We start from the raw sequence: 12,929 nt of genomic DNA on the forward strand, positions 1-12,929 counted from the left end.
GTTAATTTTATTTAAAAAAAACATGGGTATACAATTATGAAGAAATCTGTGCATATCAGATGTATAAGATACTCATTTCTAGTTATTCAAAGTTTCAGCAGGTAATTTGGAGTAACTCAAGACAGCATTATTATTTTTCCTAACGTGAACTAAAGAGAAGTGAATCTGGCCTTCTCCGTGAATTGAAACTTAAACTTAATACCCAAAAAAAAGGGTCTCCTGAAAAAATTTTTAAAGGACATTCAAAGTATATTTTAGAAATAATTTTTAAACCTTTTTTAAATTAAATTAATTGTTTTATGCAACTAACTCACTTTTGAGTGGAGACACTCTATGGATTTATAAGCCTCCTCTACTCCCACCCCCAAAAAGATATACAATTTTGCAATCCATAATTCCTTGTTTGAGAACTTTTGCATCAAAGTTAGATTATTGTCTTATTAAGTGTATAGCTATCTTTATATTTTGGTCAAAAATGTAACGCTAATATGTTTGAATAGTAACTTACCTATGGGGGAAATAACTCAGAGGATTCTTGTTTCCTTTTAGAGTGAACTCTGGCAGGTTTTCTTATGTATCTTTCATCCAGCCATGAAATGAAGAAATTTTAACAAATATCTTGTTCAATCAATTTGAAAGATGAAACAACAAATTACAATTGTAAGATAAGCCAGAATAAAAATGAAAGATCACTTTTGTCATTATTGCTTTTTAATCCTATCATTCACAGCTGCTAATTAAGGAAATCAATTCTGATTTCGAGTAAGAATCAGCAGCTCCAATAATAAGTATTTTGATTAACTGTTAAAATATTTCTTTCTTTTTAATAATCTTTAAATAAGTTTATTATCACATGATTCTTTAATTACAGAAGTGATATAATTTTGACATGCTTTCCTATATTTTAGATATATATTTGCATCAGTCAAAGCTGAAGACAATTTGCTCAAGATCTGAAACCAGACAATTACTATTAATTAAAATGTATTTATTACTAAATATTGGTCTCAGATAAGTCCAGTAATAGTGATTGCTGTAATTTGTTCAGAAGGTAATTCTTGACAAGTTCAAATAAGATGATTTTAAAAATTACCACTCAGTTTGTGCATGACATGCTAAGAATAGCTAATATTTAATCATCTCTCTATGTCAGATATCATAATGTCTCATTTTAATTTTCTTTCTTTTCAAAATTTGGCTGATTCTTTTTTATGTAAAGACTGTCATCAAAAATCTCTAAAAAATGTTTTTCAAAAATGTTTTTAAATTTTAAAAATGATTTACCTTTCTTTTGAAGTAGTATCTCATAACCTTTTGAGTTTGAAGACAGTTTGGGCTATTTTAGAAGTTAAAGTGGTCCTTGGAAATATCAAGTGTTCTCGAAATTGTATATTGGGGAATGATAAAAGTAGATGCTTACTGTAAGAAATAAAGCTTAGTTAGACACCATATAACTTTTGGAGACATTATAAAACTAACTTCTGGGTTAAAATTTGGGCTGTCCAAGCCTCTCTGTCAACTGGGTAAGTTGTGCTAAGGTTAATTGCTAAAGAGGCATTCTTTAATTAGAAACATCCAGAGTTCTGACATGCTTTACTAGATGGCAGTTAAGGAGGCAATTGGAAAACAGCATATAAAGATTTAAATACTTGGTGTTAGTTTTGTTTGCTTGTTGTAGATCACTTCTGTTTTTGACTCTTTTTTTTAAAAAAAAGTACATTAGATGTATGATGAATTATGTGCACTGGTGTAAACCCTGGGAACATAACAATGAAAAGATGTAATCATTGCTCATAAAATGCTTACAGTTTTTTGCTATTTGCAGTACACTTTTTAAAATTAATCTACTGGGAGCAATTATAGATCGAGAGATTTCCATTTGGTTACCAAACTCCAACATTTCTTTGTCCCAGTATTGAGACTTGTTCTTAGATTATATTAGTAAGCCATTATTTAGAGCCGTATGAATATCTTTGCTGAACCATTTTTATACTTTTAGTTTTTATTTGAGATTGTTGTTAAAAAAAAAAAAAAAAAAACTTTGTAAAACTGAAATTGAGGACACTATCCAAAAGTGCAGGGGCAATATTCTTCACATTTTCTTTAAATTGACACTTACGTGACAAAATTCTTTTAATAACAAAAAGCATTTATTATCCTTGCAAGTGGAACACTTTCTATTCTTAGATTCTGCCAGGAAAGGCAAAATCATGTTGCCAGTCATAGCAACAATTAAATCTTGATATCTGCACCTAACATTTCTACTTCATTTCTACATGTCCTTTTAATCTTTATTTTAAACTGTCTTCTGTTTTACTGTTTTGGTAGTAAAATATATTAATTGTTATACATTTTCTGAAGCTGTTAATAAAAAAATTATTCATAATACTTGTTAAAGACTTGTGGGATAGACTTTATTCAAGGTGGGCTACTTTAATGGGGTTTGGTAAGTGGAAGAGAGCTGTTTCACTCAACTCTGAACTCAGTAAGAAAAAGTAGAATTTCTAGCCAAGGAGCAGGATAGGGATCAGTGGATGGAAAATTACTAAGAGAAAACATCAAGGGTAAGAGGGGATTCTGGCTAAACTGATCTAACAGGATTCTTGCTAAAGACAGGCCAGGGTGGTCAGATATAACCTTCAGGATAGTGGAGAATGAGGAACCCAATCAGATATCTAGGTGGATCATATATTAAGGGTGAAGATTCAAATAAAACTGACTTTGCAGGATTCTTGCTAAAATTGGACAACATAGAGACGAATGCAGAAGCTCAGAATTCAGGGCCTGAGAACTGAGTTAACAGGAGCCTGACTAGAATTAGGTCCAGAAAAGAGTCTTTGTCAAAGCGTTCCCTATATTTTATATTAAAATTAGATTTTCCAATCTAATATACTTTCTAAACATCTTTCATTTGAACTTCATTCTTTAGTGCCTGACAATTTCTTTATGAATTAAAATGAAGTACAATCTGAATCTTACAACGATATTTTATTATATGATCATCTACGTTGAAACACCGTGATATTTTATATTTATCAGAAAACCTAGGTGATTCTTGTATTTGGGGCTTTTAAGAATAATTACCCCTATGTGCTGGGCCGACTCAAGGAATGGAACTTACCTTCTCTTCATTTTTCTAATCAGTTCTACCATTAGGTATTAGCATTTAACTTCCTTTTTATTGGTAGGACAAGACTGTATTGACAGGATCAAGTAGGAGATTAGTTTCCTTAGCAGTACACACTTCTCAGAGGAATACTAACTAACCCTCATTAAGTTGGAAAACACTTAAAGCTGTAATTCAGGGCACTATATTGCCTGATCAGCTAAAATAAACAAGAATAATAATCTTTTGGAACACAGGTTTAGCAGAGTTATATGACTAGAAGAATGCATTTCTAAGGTAGGTATTAAATGGTATAATATGATTGAAGACAAGGAAGCTCAGTTATCTTGAGAAAGAAATAAAAAAGAATAGAAAAATTAAAAAGTGCAATAATAATGCATTGCTAACAAATTAATGTAATGGAAATCTCCTGCTAGTGTAAGCATATATAATAAAGCAGCCCCAAAATATTTATTCTTTATAAAGTTAAAAAACAAACAACAGTTCATTTCAGTACCTGTTCCAAAAAGTTACTATGCCTAAGACAGTGTGTTACATAGTAGGGGCTCCAGGGATTATGAAAACATAATAACTGCCAGCAAATCTCTCGTAATCTGGTCATATGAACAAAGGTGTTAAAAAGAATAACAACGGCATATTGTAAAATTTTACAAGATTCATGAATGAAAATCTATCCAGTCTCTACTTACTTTAATAATTTATGACTTACCTTGTTCAAAAAATTTAAGGTAGTTATTAATACACCAAGATAATTGTCTTTGAAATTCAAAAGGGATTTCTATTTCAAATAAACATCCATTTCTGCCATTTTTTTAGCCCTTCATTAGATAAATTCAGTTTGCTGTCATGTTTGGAATTAAATACCATTTTACTTTAAGGATTATCACTAATTTTTAGTTTTCTTTTTTTAAAAAAAAACCAAATTCTTTTACTTTTTGAAAGATGTAATTTTTGTTATAATTCCTAGAAATATTCAGTGATAATTTGTCTTTTTAAATTTCAGAATTATTTTATTCCCATTTTTACATATTATTGTTTATTTCAACAGAAGACAAAGAAATTATTTCTCTATACTCTTGTTGGAGTATAGAAATAGAATGGCAAAATCCTACCTATTTATAGGACGAATGGCCTACATTGTGCAAAGCAAGATTTCATATCTTGATGAATTATCTGACATCTTTAGAAAATACAGTAGCAAATTTTAGTTTGTTAGGCTATCTAAAAATTCATCACCTTTAAATAAAAAATGTATAGATTAAGAAAGAACAATTTGAAGTTATCTGAAATCTAAAGTTATAGATTGTAATCAGTATTTCACTAAAGTGTGAAGTTATACATCATTAGCAAAAAGCAATGATGCAAATTATTGAATAATGAGGCTCTCATTCTTTTACTAATCTGACTACAGAATATATAGAATTTGTGAACATTCAATAATGAAAATCCATATTTTTACACATGGAGAAAGATAATGTATTACCTTATTTATTTATGTTTGAATATGTTCATGGAATATAATACTTGAGTATTGACTGATGTCCTAAAAGAGCAATGTCTTTAAAATTTTTTTTTTGTACCCAGGATATTTCTTGGCAAATGATGTTATAATTTTTCTTTTTTTGTTGTTGTTGTTGTAGTTCTGAATTTTCACATTATTATCCCTTAAAATAATACTTGTTAGAAATGACCCTCATATCCTTGTCATTATCTATTGTATGAGAACATGAAAAAGCTGAATTTAATTAAAATTGTATGATTGCATTTTAGCAAAATATTTAGTGTCATCTCATTTCTCTGAAATTTTATTATGTCTCCCATTGTTAGACACCAACTATGTAAGTGTTGAATTGTCTTATTTTTAGTAGTACTATAAAGCAATTTATAATAAGATTGAATAATCAAAGCCTATTGGATTAATCTTACAATTTTTCTGAGGAGCAGACAGGTAAATTAATCCAGTTTAGCCATGATTATACTTTTCAACCCAATAAATATCATACATAATATGAGAAGAAAGTTTTCTAATTTTTGAGTTTTCAGTACATGTTTTAAAATTTATTTAATTAAATCACATTTAGTAGATTTAAACCATCACTTTAATTCAAAATATTAAACTATACAAAGCAAACACTCAATGAAAACCCATAATATGTAGTTATTCAGAACACTTGCTTGCTTATAATAGCTTGAGATAATAGTATTCTTTCATTTGTATTTTTATTTTATAAAAGGTGACCTCAAAAATTCTAAGAAATAAATTTCCATTTGCAATTGGTTATTTTTAGGTTACAGTAGAGTACAACAGGAAGACTATGGTATTCAGTTTGACTTCAAGAGTACAAATAAGATCTTAATATATACTACACTGTGCTGCTGAGAACTGAAATAAGAAAATTTCGTGAAATGCTTGGTATATGAAAAAGATTAAAAAGGTTTTTAATTTTGTTGTGAAGAAAATAAAAATAGCATTTCATTTTATCATCACTTTCTTTATTTTCCCCCCAGGTAGTCAGGGAGACCTCAATCAAATAATCCTAGTGCATGATTTTCCAAATGGCGAGGAACAGGCTATTCAATTCCTGTTTCTTTATTATTATTCTTTAAATTCTCGCTTTGCTCCTCAATTAGAGGAGGATTTTGGATTGGCTGTTTGTTGATTAGGATCTAGGTTTGACTTTCATATATAGTTTCTGTCTTTAGAAATTGAATTATAGAACATAAGTGAAAAAGTCCTTAGTTTTCCAGTTGTGCATAATATGATAATCTCTTATTGTTATGTCCAAAGCTAATAATCAATAGTAATACTTTATATTTTTGTCCTTAACATTTTTTAACATTAAGAATATCTTGCTTTGCGCCAGGTATGGTGTCTCATGCCTGTAATCCCAGCACTTTGGGAGACCGAGGTGAGTGGATAACCTGAAATCAGGAGTTTGAGACCAGCCTGACCAGCATGGTGAAATCCCATCTTTACTAAAAATACAAAATTAGCTGGGCATGATGGTGCATGCCTATAATCCCAGTTACTTGGGAGACTGAGGCAGGAGAATCACTGGAACTGGGAGGAGGCAGTTGGGGTGACCGAGGTCGCGCCACTGCTCTCCAGCCTGGCGAAACTCCATCTCAAAATAAAATAAAATAAAAATTAAAGAATATTTTGCTTTGATACTCTTTGAGCTTGTCAATATATGTTTACAATCTGGTCTTAAAAATCATTACCTCATAACTCAATTTGCTCCCTTTCTTCAACTGCCAAAGCTATTTTCATCCTGACACTCAGCTCGGATGCAGATTCAGATACAGATTCTCTGTAGATTCTATTTCCGTGAAGAATAAATTTTCTTTTTATGATATGGTCTTGCCAGCCATATCACAACACCAGTTGCACCCTAATTTAGTACTTATTTCATCAACATTTATTCATTCACTCTAACAATACTTATTTATGCAGGTTTATTTCAGAAACATTGGTGACTATTTTGTTGTCATTAAGATAGGAACAACTATTTTTCTCCCAAAATTAATCTAATTGGAGGAAAGGAGATGTTCAGGGAAATAGGGCAAACATGCAAACAAATATGTCATGTAAATGTACCATCATAGGGAAAGTAATGGGAGCATAAAAAAATGGCCAACCAACTTTGTAGGGTCATGAAAAGCTTTATGAATGAAATGATAATCTAGTCTGAGGTTTTAAGGTCAATGTTAGGCAGATGAAGAGATCCTAGTTGAAATAGTCATTCAGGCAGAGGAACCGCCATAAACTAAGATCTTGGAGAGAAAATGGGGTGAAGATGAGGTATATGATCATGGCTGGAAAACAAAGTTGGTGTTTAATAACTGTCCTGGCACATATACATGAGAAAGATATGGATAGAGAGTTAAGCAAGGGAAGATAATTTTATAAGTTATTTTAAAGAGATCAGATATCCTGAAACAAAAGTCATTACTTAATTGGGGGGTAAAGGATTTACATGTTCAGATTTAACTTTTTAGTAAGATCTCTCTGACTGTAGTAAAAAGAACAGATTGGATAGAGCCACATGGCTGGTGGGAAAACTAGTCATGAAGCTATTGCAGTAATACACTTTAGAGGCAAAGTTGGTATTGTTAAGCGTATACTATGAGCTGATCAAGTAAAATGGGGGAGGAGAAAAAGTGGTAAATCTTATATTTAGGGGGAAGAATGTACAGAACTTGAGGACTGTATATGTGAATGAGAAGGTAGGTGAAAGTCATGTTAGGCTTAAAAATTGGAGTAGATGGCTGGGCGCGGTGGCTCACGCTTGTAATCCCAGCACTTTGGGAGGCCAAGGCGGGCAGATCACGAGGTCAGGAGATCTAGACCGTGGAGAAACCCCGTCTCTACTAAAAATACAAAAAAATTAGCCGGGCGTGGTGGCGGGCGCCTGCAGTCCCAGCTACTCGGAGAGGCTGAGGCAGGAGAATGGGGTGAACCCGGGAGGCGGCGCTTGCAGTGAGCCGAGATTGCGCCACTGCACTCCAGCCTGGGCGACAGAGTGAGACTCCGTCTCAAAAAAAAAAAAAAAAAAAAAAAAAAATTCGAGTAGATGGAAGTATCATTTGGTGAGATAAGGAAACCAGAAAAAGTTTGGAGAATGTTTAGTTTTCCTTGACAGAGGAATTGTTTTCTAATAGAAATGACCACAGGCAATATGCCCTGCCTTCCACATGGCCTTCCTAAACCGGTAAGTTCCTGAGGCTAGAAGCACTATCTTTACTAAGACTTAAGGCCCACCTCTGTCTCAAAACTTATCATGATATTTTGCACATTGCAATTGATCAATAAGATTTATTTTTTTATTTTGGTTTTCTACATTATTACTTCTACCAAATTGGAATTGAAACAATGAATAAACTATTGTGGAAAAAGTATTGAAAATTTATGTTAAAATATTTTTAACTCATCTACCATTTATTTACTTACACAATTATGTATTTAGTATTCATTTATTTCATAGCTAGTATTTATTTAAATGTATAATCAAAAAAATTATTATAGTTATATATGATTATATAATGCTATAGATTTTAAACAGATTCTGGGGTACTACATATAAATATTTTATTTTATAATAAATGATTCTAACATTTATAATTTAATAGATTTAATAGAATAATACGTATCATATTATTTGAAAGAATGTGACTTTTTAAATAGTTATTTTGAGTATTGGATATTTTATTTTGAAGATTCATAGTTTTACATTTATAAGCTTCAGTATTAGTAAGCATTAATGTTAAGAAACTATTTTATAGAGCAGCGTAGTATTTGCTCAAGAAAAGAAATTTAGAGAATGGTTGCAGACATTGGGCAAATCAGCCAATTTTCTTTATACCTTTGTCCAATACTTAAAAATTTATGAGAGGGAGAGAGACAGGGAAAGAGAAAAAGAGACAGAGTGATAATATGGTAGAAAAAAAAAAACCTGGTGACTCTAGCTGACAGATATGTAAGAGTTTACCGTATCAGTCTTTCAGTTTTCCATGGGTTCTACATTATTCAAAATGAAAGTAAATATGTTTGGTACAATGATTTTCTGAAATGACTTTTCATATTCAAGTTCTTCAGCAGGTTTTAGTTCCTGAGAGAATATTTTGGATATGTAAGCAGCAAAAATCAGTCCAAATGCAAATACAAAAAAAGAAATGATACAGTTGGCAATGTTAATCGTTTAACAAATAGTAATAATTATCACAGGACATCTAATTAGGTTGTGGATAAATAAGATACTGAGGTTTAAAAGATGCACCGCTATGACATGACCCACCACTTTAAAGGATATTAAGTTTAATTCAGTGATTGCGAATATTTTGTTTATATCTTTGTAGTTTCAGTTCTACTGGAAATTCACTTTTATTATTATAGTAAATATTATATTTCATAAATGTCAATATTTATGAATTTCAAATATATATGATATATCAGTTATTTTAGATAAAAGTAAGGTACCACCACCTTGGAATAAGACTACTGACAGCTAGTAAGAAAGAATAATCATTTATAGACTATATATTATACACATATTATTTATGCATTTATTATATATTATATGCATTAGTATATATTAGTATATATGTAACATATTTTTGATGTATTTTATTTCTGCACAAATTGTCAAGGCCATTGAGGATTTGCAAATAAACTTGTATCATGACGTGATCTTCACAGTGAATTTTTTTGTGTGTGTGTGAGAAAGAATTTAAGAATAGGACCTATACTAAATATCTGTTTTTCAAACAGATGTTTCAATATTTATGACTTCTGGCTGGGCGCGGTGGCTCACGCTTGTAATCCCAGCACTTTGGGAGGCCGAGGCGGGCGGATCACGAGGTCAGGAGATCGAGACCAAGGTGAAACCCCGTCTCTACTAAAAATACACAAAAAAAATTAGCCGGGCGTGGTGGCGGGCGCCTGTAGTCCCAGCTACTCGGAGAGGCTGAGGCAGGAGAATGGCGTGAACCCGGGAGGCGGAGCTTGCAGTGAGCCGAGATTGCGCCACTGCACTCCAGCCTGGGCGACAGAGCGAGACTCCGTCTCAAAAAAAAAAAAAATATGTATTTATGACTTCTTTTTTATGAAAAAAAACCCATAAATACTTATAAATTAAACACCATGTTTTAAACATAAACTCAGGTTTTTAATTTTGTATTGATTTTAATGTTTTGTTTTTTTTTTTGTTCTTCATTCTCTTTTATTTCTCTCTTTTATATAAAATCACTCTCCCATGGTCCAGAAAATATTGTGCATTGATGTTCTCATCTCCTTAGTTGGCCACTTAGCCTCTTGGTTATGAATATTAAATTCTGGACTATTTTGCATTTCCCCACACTATAGAAAAAGTGATAAATTCATTATTAGTTTAACAATGTCTACCCTCTTTCATTGGAACTTGTGATTTCTCTTTCTTGGCAGTATATCTAAGTTTAGCTGTTCACCTCAGTTGTCACCTCGAAATATCCTAACACTACATCGTAACAAACAAACTCTATTTACTAAACCATCTCTGACACATGGATTAATACGGTTATAACCCAAACCAAATAAAGCAACCAATTAAGGTCATTTAGTAATAATTCATAAATTAGTACTCATAAAAATATGAATTAAATGTACGATGATCTACTTTTGTGACAAACCAGGTAATGAAGCTCTTCTGATGGTGAATATTGAGTTTAATGACCACTTGCCCTAAAGATGGCTAGAAGCTTACATCCTTGCCTTAGGCATTCTATTATGACTTTTCTCCCTGTCATGTAACTCGTGAAAAAAGTTCTTAAACACTATTTCAGTATAACTTTACTGGGATATCTCAATTTGTTCATTACAAAATATCTTTATAAAGTTCTTACAAATACAATGATTTTAAGATATCACCAAAATTAACTTAATTTGGGGTAGGATTGACTTTCCTATGCGTTAACAAACTTTCCGAAAAAAATATTTCTGTACAGAAGTGGGGAACATATTTCCAAAATCAGAAGTAGAAAACAGAAATAATTAAACCCCCAAATTATGTGATAATTACCTCATAATTACCTGGTAATATTTTTAGGTAGTTCTCTGCACAAAATTTAAGAAAACCTTTCTATCTTCCATATGTTAACATGCATAACAATGTGAAATGATGGATATGTTAAATTGTTCCACTATTGTAACCATATTACATCATGCTATATAGCTTAAATATACACAATATAGTCTTTTTTAATAAGGGGATATGAAGACTGTGAAACAAGCTCAACACATTTGATAAAGAAAGTGATAACAATGTGGTTCTGGGTAATTCACCTATTGGAAAATTACAGAATTGTAGAACAGGACCTCAAATGCCATCTAGGTCAACTGTATCCTACTTTTAAAACACTTTGTGTATTACAAAAATCATGTGTGTGAGTACAAAACGTTTGGTTTAATTTTAAGGTGTATAATGGCATGGCTTCATACCAGTCTAAAATATAACTTAAAACTTTACCACATGTCCTTACCATATGGTAGGCACTATTCTAGGGGTTTTACAAATATTAACTCACTCTATTTTTATAACAGACTGATGAGGTGACCTCTATAATAGTTTAGGAATCTGACGCACAAAAGAAGTTAAGTAACTCACCTAAAGTCAAACATCTATAGAGTTAGTAGAAGGGCTGGGTGTTTTTGTTTTGCTTTGTTTTGTTTTTGTTTTTGTGTTTTTTTGAGACAGAGTCTCCCTCTGTCACCCAGGCTGGAGTGCAGTGGAGTCATCTAAGCTCACTGCAACCCCTGCCTCCCAGGTTCAAGAAATTCTCGTGCCTCAGCATCTGGAATAGCCATGATTACAGACATGTGACACCATGCCTGGCTAATTTTTGTATATTTTTAGTAGAGAAAGAGTTTCACCATGTTGGCCAGGCTGGTCTTGAACTCCCAACCTCAGGTGATCCGCCTGCCTCGGCCTCCCAAACTGCTGGGATTACAGGAGTGAGCTACTGTGCCCGGCCAGGGCTAGGATTTTAACATTAGCAGTTTGGGTCTAGAGTCCGTTTTTTTAACCACTATGAATATTTTCTCTTGATGTTATATACCCTAATTTGCTACATTTGTTGTTGGGTTTGGAGAAAATCTGATTTCATTTTCAAAGAACTGTTTTCCAAGTTATTTATTAGAATGAAATAAGTACTGTTCGAATTTTTTCAATAATATTCTTGTTCACATCTACATTTGGTAATAAGAGAAATTCATTTAGATGGTGTGACTGAAGTTTTATTCAATTAAGAAATATATCCTTTCAGATGATATATGTAATATGGACTTAAGTAGTGTGTTTGAATAATTTATTCTGTCTTTATGAAATGAAAAATTACTCATTTAAATTAAGAAATTATATATTCTAAAAATAATGATTAAATTTTACCAGTTTGAATGTATATGATAAGCAAAATAAAAATAGTGTGTTTAACAAAGATGAGTAATATTTTTTAGTCACAGAAGGATTATTATACTATACTACTACACATAAGAAAAATTGTGTTTATAAATGTAAGTAAGCTATAATTATTTTAAAATAAATGATACAGTTCTCATAAGAAAAAATATAAAAATATTTTTTCAGCAGATCTGAAAGTTAGAAGTTGAATCATTTGACAATGGTACATTTATATAGATAATAGAAAAAAGCCTGGAATCTCCAAGCTCCTATTCCAAAATTCTTCTATTATAATATTCCTACTTATAGAAAATCATTTTAAAAATGTCTTCATTTGTAAGGCTTCCTATGTTGTAAAGAGGGTATGCTTTAATCCCCTCAGTGAGGAACTCATATAACTGAGGCAACTCATATAGTATGTGAGTAATGTCCTTTTAAGGATATTGTGATATTAAGAGTTCACTCATTGCATCACTGTTTTGAGCTACTTCAGAGCTGCAAAATTATTTCTCTATATCTTTCATATAGAAATAGTTTAGGATTAAATTATAAATAATGTGGTTATGGCTAGGAAAACAAATTAAAACCACCAATGTTCTTATTCAAATACCAGAGAAACATGGTAGCTACTATTGCTGATATATCTTACTTAATACTGTATATCTTAATTTTTTTTCTAAAGACGTTTGCTGAGTAAGAACTCATACAAGTAAACCTTTCTCATTAGTCAGAATCTTTGCACTCTGTAGTTCTATGTGCTATGAATAATACAGTTTGAAAAGTTGATGAGGATAGAAAGAAAAACTGAATTCAAATATTTTTAGAATTTTCTGGTGTAGCATATAGACATTGCATCAGCAGCTTTGTATAAA

At 31.6% G+C, this 12,929-nt stretch overlaps 1 protein-coding gene across 4 annotated transcripts in view; it reads left to right on the forward strand.

Moving 5' to 3' along the window:
• BRINP3 (BMP/retinoic acid inducible neural specific 3) overlaps positions 1 to 12,929 on the forward strand; it is a 378,132-nt gene that overhangs the window by 8,788 nt on the left and 356,415 nt on the right. The gene's annotated exons all lie outside the window — the stretch shown is intronic.

This window comes from Nomascus leucogenys, chromosome 9 (assembly GCF_006542625.1).
Source record: "Nomascus leucogenys isolate Asia chromosome 9, Asia_NLE_v1, whole genome shotgun sequence".
Taxonomy (NCBI): Eukaryota; Metazoa; Chordata; class Mammalia; order Primates; family Hylobatidae; genus Nomascus; species Nomascus leucogenys.